This window comes from Doryrhamphus excisus, chromosome 15 (assembly GCF_030265055.1).
Source record: "Doryrhamphus excisus isolate RoL2022-K1 chromosome 15, RoL_Dexc_1.0, whole genome shotgun sequence".
Lineage (NCBI taxonomy): Eukaryota > Metazoa > Chordata > Actinopteri > Syngnathiformes > Syngnathidae > Doryrhamphus > Doryrhamphus excisus.
In genome coordinates, this window is record NC_080480.1 from 18230666 (window position 1) to 18258403 (window position 27738).

Genomic DNA, 27738 nt, shown 5'->3' on the forward strand with positions numbered 1-27738 from the left:
AAATACCCCAAAGGGGGGGGGGGTATGGGGGGGGTGCCCGCAGAAGACAAATTAGCATGAGAATACTCACAGTGTCGGAGCGGGAAGAGCGCGGCGCCGGAGCCTCCGTCGCACAGAACCTGCTCACCGGATTGAAGAGGGGAGGGAAAAAAGGAAAGTAGAGCGGCGAGGAGAGGAGGAGGAGGAGACAAGGAGGAGGAAGAGGAGGAGGAGGAGGAGGAGGAGGAGGAGGGAGTGCAGCATCCAAAGCACCAGCAGCACAAATAAAGAAATGAAGGAATCCTCCAGGAATGTGAGAGTGCTCATGAAGGGAGGGGGGGGGGCGCTAATATCTGACACACACACAATTACTATCACTGCTGACAGGTCTGATGGGAGGTCTCCACACGCACGCGCACACGCACACGCACACGCACACGCACACGCATGTTAGCGTGTGGTAGGTTGACACTGATGACACATTCCAACACTGTGTGTTCCGCGTGTGTGTGTTTGTGAGGGGAGGGGTACGCTGTTGGCGCTCCCGTCCGCCCACACCGCCCGGCCTGGCTCCGCCCCCACCGCCTCCCACCCCCGCATAACTCTACCCTGCCCCCCCCCCCCACCTCCACTGTAGAGAAAGTGAAGGTTTGAATTGAATGAAAGTAATCCCAGAAGCATTGAAGCAATTACACAAGCTGCTGCTACTCTTTTTTTTTTTTTTTTTTTTGCTTTTTTGCTTTTTCTTCGTCCTCAACTCGTCTCCACGCTCCCCTCGGGGTCGGCCCCCCACCCCCATCCCCACCCCCACCCCGATACCCTCAACAACCCCCACTCCTTTATAGTCTGGCTGAGGCCCAGACATACGCTGCAGTTAATGAAGCTTCTGTTCATGTCACTCCTGTCTACGCCTGGTCTACATCTGGTCTACATCTGGTCTACACGGGGTCTACACAGGGTCTACACAGGGTCTACACCTGACCACACTTGGTCTACACCAGGTCTACACAGGGTCTACACAGGGTGTACACCTGACCACACTTGGTCAACACCTGGACTACACCAGGTCTACATCTAGTCTACACCTGTCCACACCAGGTCTACACCTGTCCACACCTGGTCCACACCGGGTCCACACCGGGTCTACATCTAGTGTACACAGTAGGAGAATATCCTATCATCTTAATGACTACCATGAATAAAACATCAGCACATGGGAAAGACTGCCACAGTATCGTATATGGACTACAGTCCTAGTCCTAGTCCAAGTCGCTCCAGGGTCCAAAGCCGACAGCCACCAGTGGTCGTGATGAGGTCGTGAAGTGGAAGGAAGAGGTCTCTATCTCTATCTGTTCAATGTCAAAGCGTCTTTTTATGGAGTCCAAACCAAAACCATCAGGCGGTGTTCGGTCTTGGTCTTCCAGTCGCTTGTGTTTGATGCGTCTGCTGCCGTGGTACTTTATGGAAGTCTGGCGGCGGATTTATCAGCCATCACGAAGCCGAGCAGGAAGCCAAGCACTTCGACCTCTAATCAGGTAGCCCCCCCCCCACCTCCGGTTGCCGGCCCCCCACCGCTGCACTTTATCTCCCCTCAATTAACATCTCCTGAGCCGCCCCTTATTATCTTAACCACGCAGAGCACGGGGGTCCTGGGAGGAGCCGCCTCGGACGGCGGCCTCGCAGCCCTTCAATCCGCGGGCCTAATTAAAGCCCACGCCTGACGTGACAAACGGCGAGCGGAGGTGCGGCGGGGAGGGACCGCCGACGCGCGGGCGGGCGGGCGCCTGAAGGATTGTCTTTGTGCGGATTATCTGCGGGAAAACAGCCGCGCTCACGTCACCGAAACATCATCTAAATCTCCCGGCTGCGTGTTTATCTGGCGTGGACTGTATGACGGCGTCCTCGTGGAGACGCTGGCACGCGCCGTAAAGAATATACGCTGAGCTGCTGGATGTCCTGCTTATTTATAGATCATTGGGCCTTTAATGCCTCCTGTGCCGCCTTTCATCTGTTTGCTGGCCCCACCTGCTTCACTTTCACTCCATGAAGCCATCAAAGCGGCCATTAAGCCTTCCAGACGCCCTCTTTGTCCTTGCTTCCTGTTTGACAACAGACAGCCTCCCGCTACCGCCCCGCTGGCCGCTACGGTCCCCGACTTGCCCGGCCGGGGTTGGCTTTAGCGGACGGCTTGCTCCGTCTGGGGACCACCGCCTCTCGGGTTTGGTTCATCTGACCCCAAAAACCCCAAAGCTTTTGCGTGTTTTTGTTGTTGCGAGCGACGACTCATGCCACTTTGTTGGTCCTTGAACGCACCATTGTATGTGTGCTACCTTAGACTACTTTTCCGCTCATATTTGGTCCCAAACGCATGAAGGTAAGATTTGGTGATATTTCTCTACCTTCATTAAAGGGTAGCTCTTTGAATGGCTATCCCTCGATGATGCGGTGAAAGCCTCTTATGGTCATGCAGCCAGGTTCCGCCCCCCAACGCAGCCCCCCCTCCCGGCAGCAAACAGGAGATGTGTCAAGGGAGGGCCACAATTAAGAGACTAATTTGATTAGGAGATAATGTGAGTCCCACTTAATGGAGAGGACAGACTTCCCAACATGGTCAGATTAGCTTGCTGGATGCCGGCTTATTAATTAAGACAGGAAGTCACGCGCACCAAGGACCTGTCCTGGCCGCCCCGTGATGACAATGTTGTGAAGGAGTCTTGCCAAAAAGACAAAGAAAAAGCACACCAGGCACGCTGACGCCTGCCTACTTGAAGTGCCGTAAAACTGGGAACGACACACAAAAGGGCAGGTCACAGTCACCGCCGTGGCGGGATAATTCACGAATCCCCCCAAAAACCATTTCCACTGCATTTCAGCCCTGCAACAGCTGACATGTTAGAGATTGTGGTTACCATGAGAGTGGTGACAAGGATACCGCCATCATTCTAATTGAGTGGGAATAACAGACTGGAAGCTTTACCCGGTACTAAGGGATGTATGGAAGCCACTTCTCTCCAGGAAAAACTACACGGACAGCCTGGCATTCTGCAAAAGACGCACGTCCTGGAAACTTTGGGAAAGCCAACACTTGCCTAAAACTTTTAGCCAAAATTCCATCCAGAGGAGACACAGCGAGGAATGTCAGATATTGCAGTATCAACACCGCAAAGCACAAACAAACCTGTGCCGGGGAATGTTGTGTTTATCCCCGCGTGTGTTTGTTTGCCAATCGTTGGCGATTAGCAGCCATCTTTGAATTAGCGCTGGCTGCCGTGTTCTTCCGCCATCATGCTCTATTTATGATGGCCCAATCCCCGCCGCCTGGGGCGGGAAGGGTATAATCTCCCAGTGGCATTCCAGGTGGTGAATGCGCGGCTGCGTCGGGCGCATACCGATGGAAACCTCACCTCCAGCCAAGGAGTTACCGTTACCCAAAAGGAAGGAGACAAAACAAAGAAGCCACAAGCTAATCTGGGAGAGGCTGGCGGGGGGAAAAGTCACATGACAACATCGACAGCGCGACATTAGCGGTGGCGTGATGACGTTGGTGCGTGTTTGTACACAACATGCTAAACAAACACGCCTCGGGAGCGTGACAAAGTGTGTCACTGGCACGGGCGAGTGGACCGGGACGCACGGCGCCGCACGTAAGGAATTCAGCGGCGAGTCGAGTCGACGCCACCAGGAAGATTGGAAGAGGCGTTCGGTCGCAGCGGGGGATCCCCAGATCATTTAGCGCCTCATGCAGATCAGCCTTCGTGGCAACTCGGCCCCCGCGGGCCCCGGAATTAATGTAGCGAGCCAGGGGAGGAGTGATTTACGGGGACGGCGGCGGCCGATGAGCGAGAGGACGCGGTCATCCCGCAGGATCACGGAGGCGCTCCTCTCGGCGGGGACACGGACTGAGGCAAAGTGGACAGCCACTAGACAAAATGTGTCACTGCTTATTTATTTATCCTCTTTCCATTTGGCCCCCGCCCGGCATTAAATTGATCCCCGCTGCCGCGCTTGGCCTTGTTGAACAAGCGCAAAGCCCCGTTAAGTGTCTGTGAAAGGCTGCTGATTGTGTTTGCGGCACCACGAGTGCGCCGCCGCCATCCGCCCGCCTCTATCTTCCCCGGACAGGCGGGATTAAAGGCGGGCAGAGTGGGCCCAATGACCCTCTGGGGGGGTGGGGGGGCGCCGAGCCGGCAGCAGCGGAAAAACATCCTGACAAATTCCAGCCTGCCGACACCGACGCCACTGTGACAAGCTCGGTGTTAGAGGCGGAGCTTAGCGTGGCCTCAAACGGATGCGGGAATATCCGGAGGCTCGGTGACGAGCGAATGTACGCACGCTTTTATCCTCGTTAGCGACAGTATGCTACGTAGTGCCGCACATCTGCTCCCCGCTTATTAGCTTCGCTGTGGGGGGAGCCTTACTTTCAAGGTCAAGTCCGACAAGGAGTCCACTTTGCACAAAGATTAAATAACCCCCCCCCCAGCCTAATCACACCGAGGGTGGGCGGCCATCTGCCTCGAGTACGAGCAGAGGAAAGACGCATGTTGCTGTGGGAACGCGTGTAGTCATCTACGTGTAGCGTGTAGTCACCTACGTGTAGCGTGTAGTCATCTACGTGTAGCGTGTAGTCATCTACGTGTAGCGTGTAGTCATCTACGTGTAGCGTGTAGTCATGTACGTGTAGCGTGTAGTCATCTACGTGTAGCGTGTAGTCATGTACGTGTAGCGTGTAGTCATCTACGTGTAGCGTGTAGTCATCTACGTGTAGCGTGTAGTCATCTACGTGTAGCGTGTAGTCACCTACGGGTAGCGTGTAGTCAACTACGTGTGGCATGTCGTCGTCTACGTGTAGCGTGTAGTCATCTGTGTGTCGAGTTGCATCGGCCATTTTTCACCATGTGGGCCTCCCTGGAAGGAGCCTGGCTAAGCGTGAGGTAGCATGTTAGCACGTGTGGTTGGCCCGTGTTGCAAGTAGTGCGCTAACACGGCTCCTAACACGGTGACGGTGCTAAAGGAAAGAGGCATCCAGACGGGAGATATGACATTCCCATGCATTTCCATCTCCGACCTTCCGCTAACATTCTTATCCAGAGTAGCTTACGTTGCATTCAAGCGTGCCGTAATTTCAAGGTTCTCCTTGGCAAAAGATGAGGAGCGTCGGGGGGGACAAAAGGTTTGCAAAGTTGGTTTCCAACTCAAACGCGTCACGAATGCGAGCAGACGTTTGGGATTTGAAATGCTAGCAGGAGCTAGCCCGGTCGGTCGGAGATCTCTCCCAGCCGGCATTGAAGAGGCTGCGGGAAGCAAGCGGGATGCAAAGCGCCACATTGACGCGGAGGATTACGCCGGGGATCCACTCAGATAGGATGATTACGAGCACCTGGCTCAGCGGGCTGATAAGAGGATTGCTACGCCTCATCACACTGCGGCGCTTTGTCGCCACGCCTCACATTTGAATAGAGCCAAGTAGGAATGCGCCAGCATTTAAGGCCGGCCGCCTCGTTAGCATGCTGAGAGCGGCGGCGCCGACGCCACGCCAACCAGGGCTGTTAATGGCTCCACCACTGCTAGTGGGAACCGCAAGGTGCATGTTGATGAGCAGCCCGTCCTTTCCTGATGCTGGTGCTGATGCTGCATCAGATACACAGACCACGGCCACTAGGGGGCGTGGCAGCCGGGCTTAGCCGGGATGACGCTCCGGGTCATTTTGGGCACGGGACGGGAACGGACCGCTTCTTAGCTGCTGCCTTTGAATGGCGTTCACTATGGAAGTCGGCAACGAGACGTTCAAAGCACATCGCCTCTTCCGGTCAACTTGGCATTCACGATGACCGGTATTCTGACAATTCCCAGAAATGACTTCCTTTGATGTACATTTTCCTCATTGAATCCTGTCTGATTCCCCAATTCCAATAACCTATAACACAATACAATAAATATGGATGTAGAGTACATATTTATACTACGTACTACAGTGTACATTCCCATGTGTCAGGATACAAATACTCCTGCCAACCCCCCAGGCGGAAAGAAGTAGTAGTTGTGTCCAAAGCAAAAAGCCGAGGTGGTCATGTGATCAGAGACAAAGCCATCCTGCCTTCAGCTTGAACTCTGCTGGCACGGATAAAAATGAGATAACAACGGGTTGCCATGGCAATAAGATACTGTAACAAAGCAGTCGCAGAAACGGGGAACATCTCTTCGGGGGGGGGGGCACGGTGCTCCATCATCAAAGCGCTTCTCCACTTTGGCTGCGGCGACGGGAAGACACGGCGGATCATTAGTCGCCAGCCAAGACGCCATTCATCGGCGGGTGGCTTTGGTCTCCATCATGGCGGAGGAAGGTTGGTGTTTGCAACGAGGAGGTCCAATGACGGAGAAGAAGCTGCTACCTGACCTCCCCACGCTGACCCGCCCCTCCTACCATCTAGACTTTCCAAAATGCAGTACACTGCGAGTACCGGGATGCTGCACTCAGACCACTCCCACTGGACTGGAGGGGAGGGGCTAGCAAACCTCAAGAAGATATTACGTACGTGTACAACTAGAAGGGGGACCTACGAAGACCTGAGACTCGTCCCTAAAACAGCGGACAGGATGTAAGACTTGTGAAGACCTCAGACTTCAAACCTGTACGTGGCCTTCATGGACCACAGACTGAGCTGCTCAGATGGATGACGGTGTGTGTGTGTGTGTGTTTAGCGGCACACAAGCACACAGGCCATCCATCTTGCGGCGAGACCATCAAACACATTTGGGGGGGGGGGGGGGGGGGCAGCATTAGGAGCGTAAGAGTCGGCCGCTGGAGGGTGAAACGTTTGACTGGCTACTGGTAATCAAGCTGAGAGAGCGCCACCTGTCTGCATGATGGATAAGGCGCTACTAGCTACTCATCACAGCATGTACTTTGTATGGATGTACTGTGTACTACTGTATGTGCTGTGTACTTCTACCGTCTCACGGAATCACAGACGGAATCGGCCAATAAAAATGGAATTGACTGTTCAACGCGGAATCAGAATCGATAGGAATGAAATGATGTCATCGATCGGGAAGAGAAGGAACGTTCATGCGGGGAAGAATTTCCTTGGCGGACCGCTCGTCACAAATACTGACCCGCCCCCTCCCCAACTAAACATGACCTGAAACACCGGCCAAAGTTGAAGGAAACTCCTCTGAGGGAACCCGGGCGGAAGCTAGCAGGGTTAGCGTAGTTTAACGGCACATGCTAGTGAACAGAAGCTAACGGGGTTAGCATAGTTTGGAGCGCATGCTAGTGAATGGAAGCTAGCAGGGGTAGTGTAGTTTAGCAGCGCATGCTAGTGAACGGAAGCTAGCGGGGTTAGCATAGTTTAGCAGTGCATGCTAGTGAACGGAAGCAAGCGGGGTTAGCATAGTTTAGCAGTGCATGCTAGTGAACGGAAGCTAGCGGAGTTAGTGTAGTTTAGCAGCACATGCTAGTGAACGGAAGCTAGCGGGGTTAGCGTAGTTTAGCAGCGCATGCTAGTGAACGGAAGCTAGCGGGGTTAGCGTAGTTTAGCAGCACATGCTAGTGAACGGAAGCTAGCGGGGTTAGCGTAGTTTTTTATTCTCGAACCCAAAAAGCACACACGGACTCTACGCTGGTAAAACATGTGGAAAAAAATGGGGAGGGACCATTGCATCATCCGCACGGGGGTGTCCGTCCAACATAGAATCGAAATCAGGTCTACGCTGTGTTCGAGTGACTCGGCGCTGGTTTATTTCTTCCACCTTTCCCAGCAACAACAACCTGTCTGCGGCTGGGAAGTGTAATATTCCCACCCGAGGAGCGGCTCCTTCAAGCAATTATCCTTGCGGCGTCACATCTTAAAAAGTCCTGACTGGAGAGCGGTGACTTGTTTGGGAAGGACTTGTTAGCAGGATGGAGTGCGTGTTGACTGCGGCCTCAGCGGGGGATTTATTTACGAGGTGTGATCCTTTAAAGCCGCCGTGCGCCGTCACCTCATTAATTTCAAACAGGAAATGAGGCAGAAAGCAAAAGCTGCTGGCCTCCTAATTGCAGGAGCAGCTTTGGAGAGAACATCCCAAACTTCTCCGTGGCTAAAGCGCCCTCGCCGTGGGGCCTTCACGTGCCAGCAGGTGTGGGATTTTTCAGCTCCTTTCTCGCGCCCGTCACACGCACGTCTGCAGCCTGACGGCGGCGGCGGCGGAAGGAGGCGAGGGAGGAGGAAGGAGGGAAGGAAGGAGGCGAGAGGCAGACACAAATAGAGGAGCGCTGATGAAGAGGAGAGGATGCGGCGATGAAGCCGAGCGAAGTGGAGCCGGCCGCTGGGACCGTGAGGGATGAGGCGGCTCTGCCGTACGAGGCCTTAATGAGCGCTCTCCTCAAAACCTCCTGAGTCTCTCCGCCAACATGGCCGACGCGGGGAGGAATGCACACCTTCCTGCTCGTTAGCTAACTGCCGAAATATACCATCTACACGTACACACTATACTGCACATACATGCAGTATGTATACTGTACTGTATACCAAACTGTGGCATGTATACTGTACTGTATAGATTCTGTAGCATGTATGCAGTACTGTAGCATGCATGCAGTACTGTATACCATACTGTAGCATGTATGCAGTACTGTATACCATACTGTAGCATGTATGCAGTACTGTATACCATACTGTAACATGTATACTGTACTGTATACCATACTGTAGCATGCATGCAGTACTGTATACCATACTGTAGCATGTATGCAGTACTGTAGCATGCATGCAGTACTGTATACCATACTGTAGCATGCATGCAGTACTGTATACCATACTGTAGCATGTATGCAGTACTGTATACCATACTGTAGCATGTATGCAGTACTGTATACCATACTGTAGCATGTATGCAGTACTGTATACCATACTGTAACATGTATACTGTACCGTATACCATACTGTAACATGTATACTGTACCGTATACCATACTGTAGCATGTATGCAGTACTGTATACCATACTGTAACATGTATGCAGTACTGTATACCATTCTGTAGCATGCATGCAGTACCGTATACCATACTGTAGCATGTATACTGTGAAGTATACATACAATACTGAAGCTGAACTCCAATGTCTGGCCAATGTGGAATGATGGGAAAAGTGGGAATATTGGGAATGTTGCCTGTGGGCTGACTGAGGTGGGAAGATGCGGAGTGAAAAGCAGACAGAATGTAAGAATGAATGTTGGAACGCTTGAATTGGTCGGGAAGAGTAAGAATTGTTGAGGTGGTCGGGAATATTGAGGAATTTGGGGAGAAGCTGATGTCGATTCCGTGCGTCCTGAATGAGCCGAAAGCTTGAAGAAAAGTGGAACCTGTCCTCCAGGTTATTCCTCACGCTCCGTGTCCTTCATTCCCGCTGTCTTATCACTGGCCGCGGACGAGGGGGCGGGACACAAGGACTCAGGTCCCCCCCCCCCCACTCTCCCAAACAAGCCCACCGGCGCCGCCGCCTCCCCCTTAAGAAAAACCAGCGCCTTTATTCCTCATCCCCGGGGGGACGGCGGCATGACAAGGTGTCCTGAGTTATGGCGGCGTGCGTGCGGGCCTGAAAAATTGAAAAATGATGAACAACGGCAGGAAAAAAAAAAGAATCAGAGGTAGCAAGTTTGCGGCTGTAAATCTGCTGGCGGGACGGCGCAGGAGATGAAAGCGTGCTCAACGTGGGTTTGTTTGCACAGCTTGTGGCCGTCACGTACAAAGGTTAGACTTGAAAACCTTTTGGACTTTGTGTGCATCACACGCGCCGCGGCTTCCATTTCGACACCCTCGTATTTGTGTGGTAGGAACGGCGCTCGGAATGTTAACATCGCACAAAAGTCATATCTTTTGCTCGGCTTTTCAAGGTGACACGTACGCTAGCGACACTTTAGATGTGTCCTCTGATGCTTTGTGCTTGATATGAACTCATCCGGTCCCACGGTGACGTACGCCGGCAACGCCGTTTTTACTCTTTTCTCAACGCCCAAAAGACCAACATACTAAAAAATAAGGAAATCACCTAAATCCAATCAATCTCTGGGGAGGACGGAGGACGGAGGAGAGAGGAGAGAGGAGAGAGGAGAGAGGAGTGAGGAGTGAGGAGTGAGGAGTGAGGAGGGAGGAGAGAGGAGTGAGGAGAGAGGAGCGAGGAGCGAGGAGAAAGGATGGAAGTTGTGGCAAACAGATGACTTTGTGTAACATTGTCATTTCAGCTTTCCCAATGAATGAGTACTACTGTAGTACTGTGTAGTACTGTGTACCACACATATTGGCTCATGGGGTGTTGGGAGAACGATCCAAGATGGCTGAATAAACACAGCAAGATAACCCAAGAAAGCCGTTTAAGGAGGATTCAACAGGAAGACGCCATCACAGTCGTGGCGCGGGGCTCTGCAGGTTCAGTCGCCAGTCTAAGTCGCTAGTCTAAGTCGCCAGTCTAAGTCGCTAGTCTAAGTCGCCAGTCTAAGTCGCCAGTCTAAGTCACCGTATGTTGACCAGCCCATTCCATATAGGACATGTGACCCCTGGTCTTTCGGCCAACCTGCTGCCATGAAGACGTCCACGGTGACCGGACCCTGCCAGGGAACATTACACCAAATTCCCCAAAGAACTTGTTTTTATTTAGCGTCTTCCTTAACGAAGATATGCAAATGAGCGCGGTGCTATAAGCGGAAGACAACAGCACGCAGCACTCTGGGTCGCCATCCGTCATCCTGCTGGCGGTTCTGTCCCCAAACCATCAGCGGTCCACCTGGGAGAGGACGCTGCTGCTTGGAGCCGATGTTGCTCCTCCTGCTGGTTCATTTTGGACTCTAACGTCAGCGATGGCGCCTCAAAGCCACCTGGTTGTTTTCATCTGGTAAGGACAGCCGTTGATGAGCCAGGGGGCCAACACGCCCCCCAGTGGCAGTACCGCATCACCATGACGTCAAAGCAACGGGAAGAGGCAGCTTTACAGTGTTAGCATCCTTTCGGAATCACCACAAGACAAGACTTCCTGCCAGAAGACCGAGTGAAGCCATGAGCCGGTTCCTCGCCTCCCTAATGACCTCGGGGCGACCTGACGGGAGTGTCTGATGCCGACGCCTGAATCGGAGAAACGCCGGGTCCTCCTACTCGGTGCTTGCTGAAGAGGAGTGCGCGGTGGCGTTCCGACACGCTCCGCGAGACGGAACATTATGTAGCGGTGGGTCCGCCGCATGTTGTGTAACGCCGCTTCAAGCTTCCTTTGCTCTCTGGCTTCGCTCGGGTGGGATGATTTGTGGGAACTGTGCTTTTCCACGGCTCGCAACTTTGTGAAGGGACTGGTTGCCATGGTAACTAGGGAGGCCCTCACATGAGCACCGGCGGGGGTTCTCTGTGGGTGCCCGCAGTGTCCCATCAGTCCAAACGGTTCTACCAAACGTACTTCACGGACATTTAGCCTGGTTCTAGCCCCACTGCTCCCCCACTGAAACACAAACTTGTCCGGTCCGGTCCGGTCCTGCAGGTGACGACGGTGGCGGTGCCCACGCTCGAGCCCCCACAATGTATGTATGTATGATATATATGATATACATGTACTATGATTTGTACACTGTATTGAATCCTATTTTACTGCCTTCTTCCCCATGTACTGTACAGGATCCCTCATGGGTACCGTGTGGGACCGGGGTAAGGGTAAGCTAACCATGCTATGCACCATGCTAGTCATAGCCTTCAGTGTTTCCCAGCAAGGTGCTGCCAACATTCCGACATCGTCTAGCCTTCCCTGACAGCCAGGCCGGGAAGACACTTGAAGGAAATATTAAAGTTGGTAATCTGATTACATATTGGGTCCAGATCGCCCCACGGGCGACTGGTATCGACGGGGGAGAGAGGGGGGGAGGAGTAAAACACATCTTTATTGTGACAAATGCGATGATGAATGCAAGTTAAGCGCGGCGAGAGAAGGCGAGTGTGTTCAAAGACGATATTAAGACGATCCATCACGGGCGCGCCACCATTACTCATGCACGCCGCATCAATCACCCGCCGTCTCTAATGATGCGCCTGCCCACAGGAGGAATACATATTGCTATATTGGATCAAAGCAGGAGACAAAGACTCGGCCGTCATGGACGCTCTCTCACGGAAAACCTGGAAGCACTGAGGTGCGACCGATGGATGCCCCCTCCCCCCCGGGGCCCGACCTCACAACTTTTCAAACATCAACGGAGTTGCGGGACCGCTATAGACTTTTCTCACCTTCCGACATCAAATTGTTCCGTTCATTGTGTCCGAGCTCCTGACACATCCCAAAACATTCCTCCAGAATTCTGTATTTTCCACTACAAACTTCACATCATTCAGCTCATCCTGGACATTCATGCTCTCTAGTTCCACATCCCTAAAAGGCCTGGAACGTCCGGAACGTTCAGACGTCCTTTCACTGTTCAGCAGCCGAATCACCAAAGCATTCAGCTCATTCAAGCTATTTTAAACATTCCAAAAATTCAAAAAAGCCTTGGAATTCTGCATTTTCCGGGGGAAAATTCACTTGGAATAGGCAAGAACAACCAGGGAATTTCCATCCCGACAGAATTGCACCTCTCGTGTGACTCAGAGGAACCTTCAGGTGCTGGACTGCCCAGCAGCACCAAAGGCCTGTGCCGGGCGTGCCGGGCGTGCCGGGCGTGCCGGGCGTGCCGGGCGTGCCGGGCGTGCCGGGCGTGCCGGGCGTGCCGGGCGTGCCGGCAGACGTTGTCAAATCCATCAGCTGAAGAGCAGAGAAGAAGTAGTGCTGCTTTGTTAAAGAGCCCGTGGCGTCCACGCGCAGGTGCAATACACGGCGGTGTCACCGCCGCTGGCAGCGACGCAAAAACTGCTAATTGCACGGCCCGGTCCACATGTTGCTAGCGCGGCGGTTCTGAAGCAACAGCTGAGCGGTCCAGCTGCTCCTTCAGCGGGAGAACACTTTGAAACAGTCGACTGGTCGGAGCGAGGGTGGCGGCGACTCGCTCGGCAACTCATTAGTCAAGGTAGAAAGCTCGGCCAAACAGCTGCGGAACATTTTAATTCCGACCCAAAACCGGCAGCTTGGACGCCGGCCGTCCAATTCAAATGACTTCCTGTCTGCGTCACGCCCTGAAAAAAACGCTTTCCATCACTCAGATCTTTGGCTCCTCCCCGAATTCCGAGGCCGCCGCACCAACGCCGCTCGGGAGCAGCTAATTAAGGCGCCCGTGTCCGCCCGCCGCGCTCCGCGTTTTGTTTATTTGTGCAGCAGAGGACCAAAAGCTCGTGTGAACTTTTAATGTAATCATGGCGAGCGCGCGTCCCCGTTTCCTGGTGTCACTTCGTCCTAATGAGGCGCGGCCTGAGCGGCGGCCATTAGCGGGGCTCAGCGGCAGAGCACTGCGGCGGCGACACGGGATCTGAGTGGAGAGCTGCCACGCAGCCTAATCCCCGGTCGCTCCCTGCGGACCCGCTGCCATGAAGCCGCTTGTAAAAGCTCCAGCTGCGCGGAACACGGCTAACGTTTGAGAAGAGACAGAGTCCGGGTGGCGGGGGCCCCATTCCAAAGTGAGCTCCAAAGCCGAGGGAGCGCCAGGTGCGCCATTTTTATGTGGAGCACTCCTGTATGCTCTATTTGTGGTTACTGAACGCAACGCCATCAACTAGCCACCGCGCTAACACCGCCATTAGCTCAGTAATCCCCCACCCCCAAACACACACTTCCTGTTATTTGGAATTCCTAGGGAATTTAGTGCACTTTCCCATTTTCCTGTTTCAAGTGCTTTGAATTCCGCTCAGCGTGTCATCAGCCCACTCGGCGCCTGAATAATTCATAACAATATTTATTAGCACTCTGAGGTACAATTAGATGAATTGGGATTAAGAATTGGCGCGTCTGCTGAAGAGGAAGTGGAGCAGCTCTGCAGATGGCTGGAAAAGCTGGAAAAAAACATTATCCAAATAAAGCCAAGCGGATTAATTCCCTTTTTGCTGCGCTTTTCCTCCTCTCTCCTGTTTAAAAGAACATACTTAATATTCCATCCGCGGGAGTAAATTGTCGATGACACGTTAAAACGGGGGCTGAGCTCAGACCTCACGTTTCGCTTCGCACCAATCTTTTTTGTGTTTCCCCCAAAAGTACAAACGGATCTTCTCATTCCCGACAGAACCTTGACGTTTGTTGACCCGCCGACCCGCGCCAACCGCTGAATAATAGCGCCGCGTCTTTTCACCTCGGCAGGCGTTTCTCGCCTTGAATGGAAGAATTGATGCCGCAAGAATTCCGCAATCCTAGCGGGACCTGAGGAATGTTTTCCCCACGCCGTCGCCTCGTTATCTCGCCGCCGGGGATCGGGTCTTCCCGTCACATGACCTGCACCTGCCGCCCCCCGCCCCCCACCGTCCCCAATTAAAGCGGCTCCTGTCGGCCCGTCTCCGTAATGGATGAAGCCGGCGCTTCTTGAACTCGCCGTTAATTAAACATAAGCGCACGTCTCGCTAGAACTTTGGCGGCTGGCGGCGGCGGCGGTGAAGATGATACTCTTAAATCCTCGGGGTCATCTCGTCTTTGCTTTTTACGCTTTCATTACAAAAATACGGGAGACAAAACGCGGTTTCAAACACCGAGCGGCTCAAACGAAAGCAAGGGGACAATTTATTGGAGATTAGTTTGGAATGTTCTCAACTTTATTAGGACATGAAGTCCCGGCTAGAGTGGTACATTTGCTATGGCGGGGTACCTCACTCGTTGTTATTCTTTTGCTGCAAATGCCCCCACGCTTTGGGGGCAGGCTAGCTGACTGCGTTGCAATCGTTCCCCCACTTCAAGAGAAAAAATAGAGTATTCAAAACTAGAGTATTCAGTACATAGCTACACTGTCCAACTCCTATAATTTGGTTTTCCATGACATTTTGCCAACATTTCATGCTAGCTTTCGTATGCTATCAGTTTTCGTACACAGAAACAAAACTCATCCGTTTGTACGCATCAGTTGGCGCAATCGAGCGCCCAAACAATGCATCCCACGTCTTGGTGGTGGTTGGTAGCTCCTCATTCAGTGACGTTAGGAATGGAATATGTTCCCTCCACCAATCACCAGGCCGTCCTGATAGAAAGACACACACAGTTCCTACATTCGGCCATCAGCTGTCCAACTAGACGTCCTAACAATAAAAAAGGCAAGTTTGAATTCTAATTGTAAACTGTCCCTGAGACACCAAGTCCACCAAGTCCACCAAGTCCACAGGTTGCATCCCATCACTAAAACAAACGCACCAACAGGAGTCTTCACTCCAGACATTTGGTAAAGCGTACTGATGAGACTGGATACAGTAGGAAGAGGCGGCCGACATTCCGTGCCCGAGTGGAAAACGGAATCAGGTCGTGTGTGCTTATCAGGGTTTGGGCCGATGCGTCCACAGCGGCTTACCAAAGCGCACGTGTGCACTCGGCCGTGCGCTAAAGTCCAAACAAACACGGGCGGCGTTCGTCTGCACGCTTTCATTTGTTCTCATCCCGCAAGCGTCAACATGACATTTCACAGACGGACGGCGAGGATAAACTACACATTTTTCTTTGACCTCTTCCTTTCCAGCTGGGGGGGGGGGGGGGGGGGGGTCATGTGATCGCTCCTCCACTGAGACTTTCCACTAACTTTCTCCTCCACACATGCAGATGATGAACATGAGCACGCGGTCAAGGAAAACGGAAATCGTCCAATCGCAGCTGTCCTCGCGGTTTTACTTCCTATTGAATTCCTCTTTCATGCAGGAAGCGGCGTCAGTCGGCTGGGGGCGGAGCAACCAGGCAGGTGGGCGCTACAGCAGTTTAAGCGACACGCTGACATGGTGTTTGGGCTCCACCTGGACCCAGATGCGCCTCGGCGGGCGGTAAATGGCTGCCATGATGGAGGGGAACTTTCAGCGGCGGCGTATGCCCCGAAGTCTTGCCCGTCTCCCCTTCCCGCTCTGGCGGCGGCCTCGCCGCCCAGCGAGGGACGGAAACAATCAGGCATTGTTGTGGTGTATGAGGCACGCGCACAATGAAGCATCCTTTCATGGCTTTGTGTGCACGTTGTTGACGGCTGCCCTTTGCGGCGCACCGCATATTTGCTTCCATGAAACTCATCACTCGGGAGCGTCGTTTTGTTCGCGCACACAATCGGCGGTTCAGAGCGGAATAAGCCTGCGACACGAGCGCTACAAAGGGAAGACGTGCAACGAGCACAAAAGCCCCGTGCACTCTCACATGCCATCCACCACAACAAGAGGAAGAATGGAGGAGGAGTCGCCGAGGAGCGTCGCTTGCACGGCGGCGAGCTCTCGGCGCTCCGAGCTTCTTTTTCCTGTCGTAAACTTTTACTGCAGAGAGCGACGGTGACCTTGGCGGAGGTCACAGAGTGGAGCGTGAGGCAGCTTTAAACGACTTTATGGAGCGCTACAACAGGCGCCGCAAGGCACGCAATCACACCGCAGCCGCAGCCGTATTCCTTTTCCTCTCCGTCTTATTGGCCGTCGGAATACTGTACAAATACTCTTTATTAATTACATCCATTATTAGCTACGACACTAATTGGCCATAACACGTAACCAAGGTGTGAGTTCCTGTTTCCTGCTACCTTCCCTGGTTGTGCCGTGCAGGCGGCGTTGTCTCATGGCTGGGGGCGGAGCAATGAGGCAGGAGGACGCAAGCGGCCATTCATAAACATCCTGCATCCACGCCACAACACCCACTTCCTGTACTTCTTCCTACTCTTGGATTCATTGGGTTTGCTGGACTGGCAAAAGTAGCGGCGGTTTTCTTGGAACGTTTTGGAACAAGGTGTCACGATGCGACGTACATCACACGTTTGTAGACGTCAGGTCACATATGTATATGTAACATGCCTTGTAACAGGCCACGTATGTCATGTAACAGGTCATGCATGACATGTAACATGTCTTGTAACAGGCCACGTATGTCATGTAACAGGTCTCATAGTTCATGTAACAGGCTATGTAGCAGGTCACGTATGTCATGTAACATGCCATGTAACAGGTTATGTGTGTCATGTAACATTCCATATAACAGGTCACGTATGTCATGTAACGTGCCATGTAACAGGTTATGTGTGTCATGTAACATGCCATGTAACAGGTTATGTGTGTCATGTAACATTCCATATAATAGGTCACATATGTCATGTAACGTACCATGTAACAGGTTATGTGTGTCATGTAACATTCCATATAATAGGTCACATATGTCATGTAACGTACCATGTAACAGGTTATGTGTGTCATGTAACATTCCATATAATAGGTCACATATGTCATGTAACGTACCATGTAACAGGTTATGTGTGTCATGTAACATTCCATATAACTGGTCACATATGTCATGTAACGTACCATGTAACTGGTCACGTATGACGTGTAACTTGCCGTATAACAGGTCCCATATTTCATGTAACAGGCTATGTATGTCATGTCACATGCCATGTAACAGGTCACGTATGTCATGCAAAATTCCATATAACTGGTCACGTATGTCATGTAACGGGCCATATAACAGGTCACTTATTTCATGTAACAGGTTACGTATGCCATGTAACATGCCATATAACAGGTCCCATATTTCATGTAACATGCCATATAACAGGTCCCATATTTCATGTAACAGGCTATGTATGTCATGTAACATGCCATGTAACAGGTCACGTATGTCATGTAACATTCCATATAACAGGTCACGTACGCCATGTAACGTGCCGTATAACAAGTCACGTATGTCATGTAACAGGCCATATAACAGGTCACTTATTTCATGTAACAGGTCACGTATGTCATGTAACATGCCATGTAACAGGTCACGTATGCCATGTAACATACCATATAACAGGTCACGTATGCCACGTAACATGACAACCCCGCCGAGTACTCCCACGCCCCCCCGCCCGCCTCCGTGATGCCGGTGCACTTAAAGGCGGCGTGGATGTGGAATCCATCATGGCGGCGTGACGAATGAAACCAGTGACAAACTGGGACTTTTAATCCAGCAAACAATCGTGGATAGGTCACCTCTCTGATTTCACACGCACTTTCTCACTTTTTCAATCCCATCCTCATCTCCCACAGCCGAGTGCCATGCCAACGGGGGCTCGTTTCCCGGCGCCAGGCCACCCAGGGGAAATGTAATTCCCTTCCTCGGCCCGGTCCGGCGACTCGGGCTTCCTGATTGGGAGGGGTAGGCCGCCATGCTCTCTGGAGGCCATCAGAACACGGCATGCTGCATAAAGCCAAACAAATGAGCAGCCCAGAGGTGGGGGTACAGTGAGGGGAGCATCAAAAACACACCGCCCCCCCCCTCCCCCTGTGCTGAGCGTGATGGAGAAGGCGGGTTAAGGAAGAGGAAGCCCTGGCTGTCTATTACTCACACACGTCCCGGTGTTTCCAATCCTCCTTCACGATGGGGAGTGGGAGGGATCACACGGCAAACACACAACTGATTAGAGTGGGCTGTGGGAAAGAGGTGGGGAGGAGGGAGGGGGGGCGGCCCACTGGGGGAGAACAGTACCACCGTAACCTTTCGCTGCACAGCTTCCCGGTGACGCCGTCTGAATCTCGGCGAGCAGCTTCCCTGAGCGGCTGTGATCCTACAGCAGCAACACGACCTCCACCGCGCAGCACAAACACCACTTTGCCGCATATTGACTACCAATCTTAGCATCAAAACATGGACTAGGATCCACCACCCGACCAAAACCGCATCACCTCACACAGCTGTCAGGCCAGGAGGTAAATGATGAGGGAGTTTCCAGGCACAGCCTCAACTTGGGGCAACTGGGTCGGATGCCTCCTGGACGCCCAGGAGAGGACCGGACACGCTGGAGGGCCTGGGAACACCTTGGTGTCCTCCATGTGGCTAAAGACCAGGAAGTCTGGACTTCCCAACCAGACCCGGATCAGTGGAAGTCTTTAAAGTCTCCATGGTTTCTTATTGGAGGTTCTCATTTTGAAACGAAAAGCCACAAAGATCCACCATGCGTGAACAGTCCTGTTCCTGCTTCCGATCAATAAAAGCACTAAAATCCATAAGATGACCGGCCGGCTGTGATGTCACTGGGATGTTCTTCCACGGAAGTAAGTGCTCGGATTCCTCCGAGGGCCCCCGGCCGATTAATCCGGCAGATTTTGCTTTAATATCCGTTGGCGCCAATACATTTTAATGCAGCCTAAAAAGTCGCTCTCCCTGCGGGCTTAAAGCCAGGCGGCTCCTCTCCTGGCGTAATTGAAAAAGATGGATCTGGCCAAGTGTTCCGGTGACGGAGGAATTGGATGGAGAAATGTGTCGGGGATCATCGCGCTATGTATGGATAACCGTGCGCCGCTCCCTGTGCCGTCAGCGGCGGGAAAACAGAGGAGGGAGGCCTTAGCCTTTTTATTGCTTCTTTAATGCTTTTCTCCATCATCCCGGGAACGCCGCCGCCCATCCGCGGTAGCTTCAGCAGACACTGGCTGGCCTCTGCTCATTACTCGGCATCAAATTCATACGCCGTCTTGGATGAAACACCACGTGACGCCATGGCGACTTCATCATGCGTGCAATCCAATCAACGCCACGCGTCACATGACGGCGGCAGAACCGGACACGCGATAACTGCTCCTTTGGAATGTCGCTCCAATTAGCGGCGATCTCGTGGCGGAAAGTGGACAAACCGCTTTACTATCATGTTTTTGTGACAATATATGAATAAATCTTATAGTTTTGTGGTTGAATAAAATACCAACAATACCAATCAGTCCAAAAGTACGCATATTTCCTAAACTTCCTGTAGGGGGCGCCTGACGCTACACCACGGACCACGTTTGTTGGACCTTGGACTGGAATGTCCACGTCTGAGATACGGTGAAGATGGGGCGATACCAGACGAGACGACGCGATGATGACTTTCACGAGGAGCGAGCCAACGCTGGCCTCATTCCCGCCTTTCATCTTCTCTCGGAAGCCTCCGACTTGGACTGGAAGCACAAGGCGTGTCGGGGGGGCAGAGGAAGGAAACAGTCGGGATTGTGGAGATAAAAAGGGAAAAAGATCAAGTGCGGATAAAAGAGATCAGCTTCTCGGTGGGACGAGCGGCGAGCGGAGAGAGGATATGAGGAAGGACGGGCCGTCAACAAAACAAATCTCCGTGTGGGCTCCATAAAAGATGGATGACAGTTTGAACGACTCCGAGCGGAGTCGTTGCGCCTCTGCTGCAGTCGCCGCTGCATAAAACTTATTTTGAAATGAGGTCGTTTGCTTTTTAACACTTTCATCTCAGGCTTGATGTGGCGAATGTTACTTTTACGGGGGGGGGGGGGGGGTGCAGATGGGACATGCAAATCAGGCGACAAAGCCCGCATTTAATGACTGAGTAGTCGCGGGCTGCTCTCGTGCGCTGGCCATCGCCAAAACATTTGGGACTTTTTATCAGGACAACAGCTGCCGTCAGTCACTGTCCTTCAGGAATGCGAGATGGACGCAAGCGGCACGGCGGGTGTCCTTCCCGCTCCCGGAGGACACCGCCGTACTTCATCCCTGCACATTCAGGTGGGGGGGGACGACGTGATCATGTGATTACGCCTCACAAAGGAATAGCCGCTTTCGCTATAGGACACGGAACACGGTGTCTTTGTGCTCTCAGGAGGTCTGGACTTGGACAACACGGGCCGGCATCCAACACTGACCGAGGGCGGCCTCTCAGGACTCCTGGTCAAACAAGACTATTGACACAGACGGCTGGTCTTCAACCAGCGCTGCCTTTGTTCGCTTTGTCTGTGTGCTTGTTCCGTCACGCCAGCGGCACAGCGGACCCGACGCTCTCAGGCCCGACATGAACTCAAGTACTGTCTGCCAGTCACGCTATGCCCGCTATGCCCGCTATATGCCCGCTATGCAAGCTAACACCTAATAAGAAGCCTTTACAACCACATAATTGGTCAAGAAATGGGGGATAATATCAATAAGGCCGATACAGTAGTCCCTCGTTTATCACATTTAGTGGGTTCCAGACCCGCCATGATAAGGGAAGTAGGACCCAAGTAGGATTCATCATTCATATCTGGACTATGTGGACCGTTATGACATAGAGAACCTTTTTATAATATTCCACATAAACACTATCACAGCATCCACCAAATTGGACTATGATGAGGCTCGACCCAAGACTTCCCCCGGCATCAGTTTAAGGGAAGACCTGCTGTGGTATCGGAAATGAAGTCCTGGATGATACCGGTACATCGGATGCCGGTAAGATGGCCGCTACGGAGCATCTGTACAAGAAACCATTGGGATGTCATAACGAGGAAGACTATAAATACAATGGTAAATAGAGTTGTAAGTAGAGTTCCTGCCAGTCGCGTTCGTGCGCGAGCGACGCTGCGAGCGTGTCAGTGATGACACATGTAGTCACAATCTGTCTGAGCCCAGCGTGAGATAATTAGAGCAAACGCCTCTCGGCGGCGTGCCAGTTGACGTGTTTTTACCGTATTTGTCAAGGAGGAGAAAGGACCTTAAGACCGGCTTAGAACCAAGCTGTCTTCCACAAATGCAACTTGTGATTATTTTGACACCAGAGATTAGAGGGACGTGACAAGCCCGCTCCTCGCGGGCATGCAGTCTTGCTAAGTACGGCAGGATGACGCAACCGCAAAGTCGGAGCTAGCACACCTGGATCAGGACTTTAGGAAAGCGGAAAACAGCAAATGAGCGTGGATTAGCCCAGTGTGAGCCGCCATGCCTCCTTTGGGGTTGCACTTTTATGGGAAACTTGAGATCGCCATTTTCTCCACACACAGACCTGGAATTCTGGGAATTGGCAACGTTGCCTCTCCATCTCACGTTCCATCCTTCCGAGGTACTTCATCTCCTCCACTCGGTGCAGGATCGCATCCCCGACGGCAATCCACCCTTTTCCAGGCAAGAACCATGGGCTCGGACTCAGAGGCGGTGAGAAATGGAGGACAACCCAAACACGCATCTGAGAAGATACCGTGCAGCAGTAAACCTTGGCAGAAAGACCAAGGGGACCTTCTGGGGGTCACCGGGTGGTAATTAGTGCTCGAGGCTCCGCATGACCCGTTCGGTCGGAGCATCCCGGGCTCCTCTGACAGGTCGGTCAGCTGAGAGTAAACCGCTTAAAGTTCAGCGCAAACAAAGCATTATGCAAAAATGGCGGCAATTAATCACGGAGAGGGCGGTCCCTGTTCTTTATGATTATTAATGGCCTTTGGCGGGCGGCGGGGTCATCTGGCCTGCCTGAAATATTTACGCCATAAACAGCGTGAATGATGAGGGTTGCTGGAAGGGCGTCGCGGGGAAATACGCTTTGCTTTATTTCCAAGCGCTTGGAAGCGAGACGGCGGTCACGTGACACCACGAGCGTCCAACACGGCCATGATCAGTCGGCGGGTCCAACTCATTAGTGCCGCGTACGACACGGGCGCCTTCATGCTGACCAGACACCAACTCCTCTGATCATTTCCTGTGTCTTGTTACCATGACTACCCGGATGCAGGCTGTTACTGAGGCGAACCGAGACCCTCGTTCGATGTCATAACCGTCCGGCTTGCTTTCTGGCGTCGAGGTGGGGCACTGCAAAACATCTACTGATGGCGCTGGAAGCCAGAAATATGCAGAACTATTTGATGGCGGCTGACACGGTACAAAGCAAAGGGAACACATTAAATACTACACTGGAACCTTGGTTAGCACCATCAATTACAACCAAAACGGACCCTAACCAAATCCATTTCTCCTGTAAGAAATCATGGAATCCGACTCATTCCTCCCAGAAAGCACCTTTTCACGTTTACGATGGAAGCTTTACAATTCCAAATGCATTGAAAAGGGATGAATGAACATCTAAGGTGACATGTGACACCACACGAGCACCACCTTCTTGTTTTGCCATGACCTACTTCTTCAATTCAATAGTGTTTCTCAATGACCCAATGACCCAAAACGGAGTGGCAGCGTTTTGATGGAGAAGGTGAAAAGGAAGGGTAGCTCCATCGGACATATCCAAGTGAGCTTCTTGGGGGTTCGTGTCAGGATTGTCGCCAAGCTCACGAGTCAACCGCATCGAGTTTTGCTTCATTTGACGATGGACTGTGAAAAATGTAGAGAAGTTCTAGAAGGTGTCTAGTAATCAATTAGAGTCATGCAGAGTGAAAATGATGATTGTTTGCCCAAGATGTAAGATGTGATGCAACACTTCCTCTTAGCCTCTAAGCTAATGGTGGTAATAAAGTGGCTAATAAAGTCCTCTACATCTTTGGGGTGGTTTTTCCATCACGCGGGCCACACGCCTGAAGACATGCCACCATCTTAGTCACAGCCCCTCCCCATCATGTTGTTGACATGATAAAAGCGATCATCCGTTTAAAGGGAAAGACGCTGCCAGGAAGAGAAGATGTGCATCCAAATATCAAAGACTTGAAACGGAGCAAGATGGGAACTATTCCCCGACTTCTGCGCTGGCGTTCCATTCCTTTTGAGGGCGTGTCAGCGCTGGTGGAAGAGGATCATCAGCAGAGAGGATGCTTCCACCTGCTGTTGTTTGGCCGCCTTGCCAAGCCCGCGCTCGGCACGCCAGGCCCCATGGGGGCCACCAGGCCGGCCGGAAAAAGACGGAGTTCTTGGAAGAAGCGGCCCCGGCCGGAGCCAAGGCGGCGCCGGCGCCAGGCGGAGCGATGCGAGCCAGCCTTCTGCTGGTGCGTCTCTGCCCCCCTTCACCCGTCGGCGGACCTCGAGGGGCGGGGTGGAGGAAGGATGGCGCCATCAGGGGGGGAGCACGGCGGCCATGTGGCGGACGGGGACCGAGGGCGACCGGCCTGAATCCTCCCGTCCTGACACCAACGTCTGTCTCATTCAAAAGCAAACAACAAATGTTGGCGTTCAGGCCAAGTCTACGCCAACACGGACATGGCGGCGTGAGGGATGTCCCGTTACATCGGCCAACTCTTATTATGAGCTAGCAACAAGCTTGCTAGCTCAGTAGTCCGCGTCCAAACACGTGATGCTATGTAGCATTCTGCATCTTGGGTGAGACACACAAGCACCAGACTTGAACAACATTGAATGACCTCACAATAATTCCGAACACAGGCTACCGTCACTTCCTGTTCACGGCGACACACACGTCTTATTTATGACTTGAATGTAGGTTGTTTTCTCTGTGTCCCCCCCCGCCCCCATCAAGCCAGAGGATGCATCAGTAAATGCGGGGGTGAAATGACGCGGCCTGGAAATGAGCGCGATGATAGAAAGAGTCACTCGGCACAATGGGGTTCTTTGAGGGAACGTGGGGGTCGTCTTTCCAGCTTTTACATCATCCCCCCCCCCCACGTCAGCGATGCAATCAGACAGGAAGTTAGAGCTGAACCGCGTGATGGCGTGCTAACGCGGTGTCACTTGCAGCCGTTGATGAAACCCTCGCATCATCGCCTCGCCGGTGTGGGCGGGCGCTAATCAGCATACCGGGGGAGCCGTCGGCACTTTTACCAGCAGGTGAAGGAACGCTGCCCCCCCCCGCCCCCGCCCCCATCAAATGCATTTGTTTGCATGCGTGCGGCGTGGCCGCGTCGGGAGCAGGTGGAATATGACTCCGGCAGACGGCGCTTGCCAAGTCCAGACTTTTTTACAAGCACATCTGGAGCACAATCTCCATATTAATGCGCCGTTAAAGTGTTTACGCAGCGCGGCCGCCGATGCCGGGCCACCCGGGTCGGGTGGCGGCGGGGAGGGTGGGTGGGCGGCGAAGTCAGGCGGGGATGCGGCGGTGGGGGAAGCCCGTGCGGTACCAAGGACATCCTGCGTGCGGCGGCTCGCATGGCGACGGCCGCAAAGGACGATATACGATGTCGTGAGCCGCTTCGCTGACAACATCTGCACGTTTTTATGCGTTTGTGTTTTTTACGAGGCGGACGGAAGCGCTGCTGGGAGAACTGGCACAGAAGAAGAAACCCGAGCAGCTCGTCTATCCTCTCAGGTAGAACGTAACTAAACTGGTTTGAGGGTCGGGTTGGGTATCGTTTAGATTTTATCCGATTCCGGTGCTTAGATTGCGCCCCAATGAGGATTGCGGTGTTCCTGAACGCACCACACTCACGGTTGCTGGATAAATGGGAAGTGTGGTGTTGGTGCATTGTGGTTACCTCAGCAATTAATTTGCTCTTCTTTTCCCGAAGTAGGATTCCATATTAATAAATCAAATATTAGAGCATAGAAAACCTGATTATGACTTTCTAAAAATGCCATGTAACATTAGAGCCCTGTAGACAGGAAATAACACCCCTATAGTCTCTTTGACATGCCTATTGTTCTTTGTTTACATTGTTGTGTATGTTACAGGATCACTGCAGGGATGTAATATTCCTACTTCATGGAAATTCACGTATCCAGGTCTGGAAGCAGTTAACCAACATTCGTGTGCGTAAAGTCAAGTTTGCTGCTTCCTTAGCCTCCTGAGGCTCCCGGAGGAGGCGGAGTCCAGCTGATAGCGGCGAGGAGATAGCCCGGCGCCTCCCAGGCTTTGCCGGAGCGCAGATTGAGCGTACGGAGATAATTAGGCGGACAGCCTAACGCCTAACGACTTACGATAAGAGCTCTTGAGAGCGTTTCCACGCGGCGCCCTCGTCGGGGTGACCTGTGGCCGCGTGGCCATCAGCTGGAGGAACAGAGCTTATTGTACGTGTGAAACAGAAAAGAGGATTTAAATGAGGCAGCTGGGGGCCAGCGGTCGTGTGGGGGGGTTGGAATGGGGGGATGTTTATAGCTGCAGAAGGCGAGCAGGTATTAGTATTAGTCCCCCCCTCCCCCGGAGACGGGGAGAAGCTAATACAGACTTTGATTAGGATGCGGCGTGAGCAACAACGGCGTGCTAGTATTTACAGTGGCACGCTGGGGGGGCGAATAAACTGTGTGATTAACAAGTTTTCCTGACGCCTGGCGCTCGGCGGCGCGCGCATGCGAGCGCCACCTCGCCGGCTTAATGGCTCTTAATGGCTTCTTAATGACTTCTTAACGACTTCATCAGGAAGATCCTGCAACAGCACATTCTGACACGCGGGGGCTCCCCCCTTCCCCCGGGACCCGGGATCACGCCGCCGTTGTACACACGCCCCAAATCTGCTTATCTGACACAGCATCCAGCGCCACGCACGCCACGCACGCCACACACGCCAGCTCAGGCTTGGCCCGGCGCTAAAAGGCGAGCGGGGACGGCGGCCGGGGCGGCGGGCCAAGGCAGTGGCATCACGCTCGTCTGGGAACATCAGAGTGACACCCGGGCTTGCGTAAGAGAGCTTTGTGAGACGGAATCGAGGAAACCCACTCGGAGATGATGCAAGAGGGAAGCACGGCGAGTTCACCATCAGCTCGTTACCGCTTTCCACACTCCTCCGCACCGCTAATGCACGCCATCTTCCGGGTCACCGCCGCGTCCGACACATTTACAGCAGGGGAGGGGGCAAACCTTTTGAGTGGAGTTAAGAAATGTCACGGGGGGGGGGGGGGGGGGGGGGGGTTGTACATATTTATGGAATGTATATAAATAACAGGGACGAGTGCATCAGGAAATCTTATTTTAGCTGTCCTAGTCTTACATAAACCTGCTTGGCTTCCTTTTCTCAGGAGGCTGCTTTGCTTTACTCCATGCTAAGGTAGGTGAGGGTAGGTGAGGGTAGGTGTGGGTAGATGACTGTAGTTGAGGGTAGGTGAGGGTAGGTGAGGATAGATGAGGGTCCGCTCAAGTCCTCTGCTTGGGTCAGGATTTCAACCCCCACCCAGAGATGGCCCTCCACCCTGTTCCGGTAAGGAACATTGTCCTTGGAGGTTCTGACGGAGGTTCTGATTCTCATCCCAGCCGCTTCACAGCTATAAAAACAACCATCAAATACAAAGCAGGACCGTAACGCCCCAAATATCACCGCAGTTCAATCAATCATTTCCGTAGTTGAAGACTTACGGTAATTTAAAAATAGCATCGCAAATCCTGCGGCCGCCGTCATTTGGAAAGGTCCGGCAGACGGGATTAAGAACCTTCACGGGCCAGAGTTTGCTCCCGTGCACAAGCTCTGCCGGGTTTAGCCGGTCGGAACCAGAACCAGCCTGCCAACAATCGGCCCCATCTGCACCACTTGAAAGCTCTTCTCATCTGAGACACGTTGAACAGGATTACAAGGAAGCGCTTTGAACCCAATTCTTAATTATTTTGATAAAACAAAAAGTTAATTAGACAGCCAGCCGAGTGCCGGCGCCAGTGTCCTAAAAAAAACTTGAGGAAATTCTCGGGAGAAAATGGAGCAAAGACAGGAAGAGGGGTCACATGGTGTTTCTGAAGTCGTTCCCCAGGATTCTGGCTTGCGTTTCCGCAGGTGCAGGTGAAGGAATGACGTTCATTCCCAGGAATGGTCATAATGCCGGAGTCTAAGGGTAGTATCTGAAATGGAATACTTGTAAAGGTACACGCTGTACTTAGCGGCGGTTGGAAAGCCGTGTGAGGGGTAGTCGGGGTGGGGAGCGAACATGCTCCTCCACAGCCCCCGCCGTCACCTGCTGCTCTGATTTGGACTTCAGTCATTTGATGAAAAGTAATGCAGTTAGCGGTCGGTCACGGTCCAGAAAGGCGCCGGCGGCGGCCGGAGCAGCTCATTGGTCGATGGAGCAGATTGGCCAAAATGTCATGAATAATAAAAGCGGGTTTGAGGTGAAGTCGTCGCTGTCTGGTGGACTCGTGAAGGACCCGGGGGCT

At 52.8% G+C, this 27738-nt stretch overlaps 1 protein-coding gene across 9 annotated transcripts in view; it reads right to left on the reverse strand.

Moving 5' to 3' along the window:
* The window catches only part of LOC131102883 (RNA binding protein fox-1 homolog 3-like), a 247406-nt gene that overhangs the window by 183040 nt on the left and 36628 nt on the right, over window positions 1-27738 (reverse strand). The window contains exon 1 of one of the 9 annotated variants that reach the window (XM_058048539.1): window positions 71-280. The exons of the other annotated variants lie outside the window; for them this stretch is intronic. The gene's annotated coding sequence lies outside the window, so the exon portion shown is untranslated. Of the gene's footprint in view, window positions 1-70; window positions 281-27738 lie in introns of those variants that run through there. 9 annotated transcript variants of the gene reach the window in all.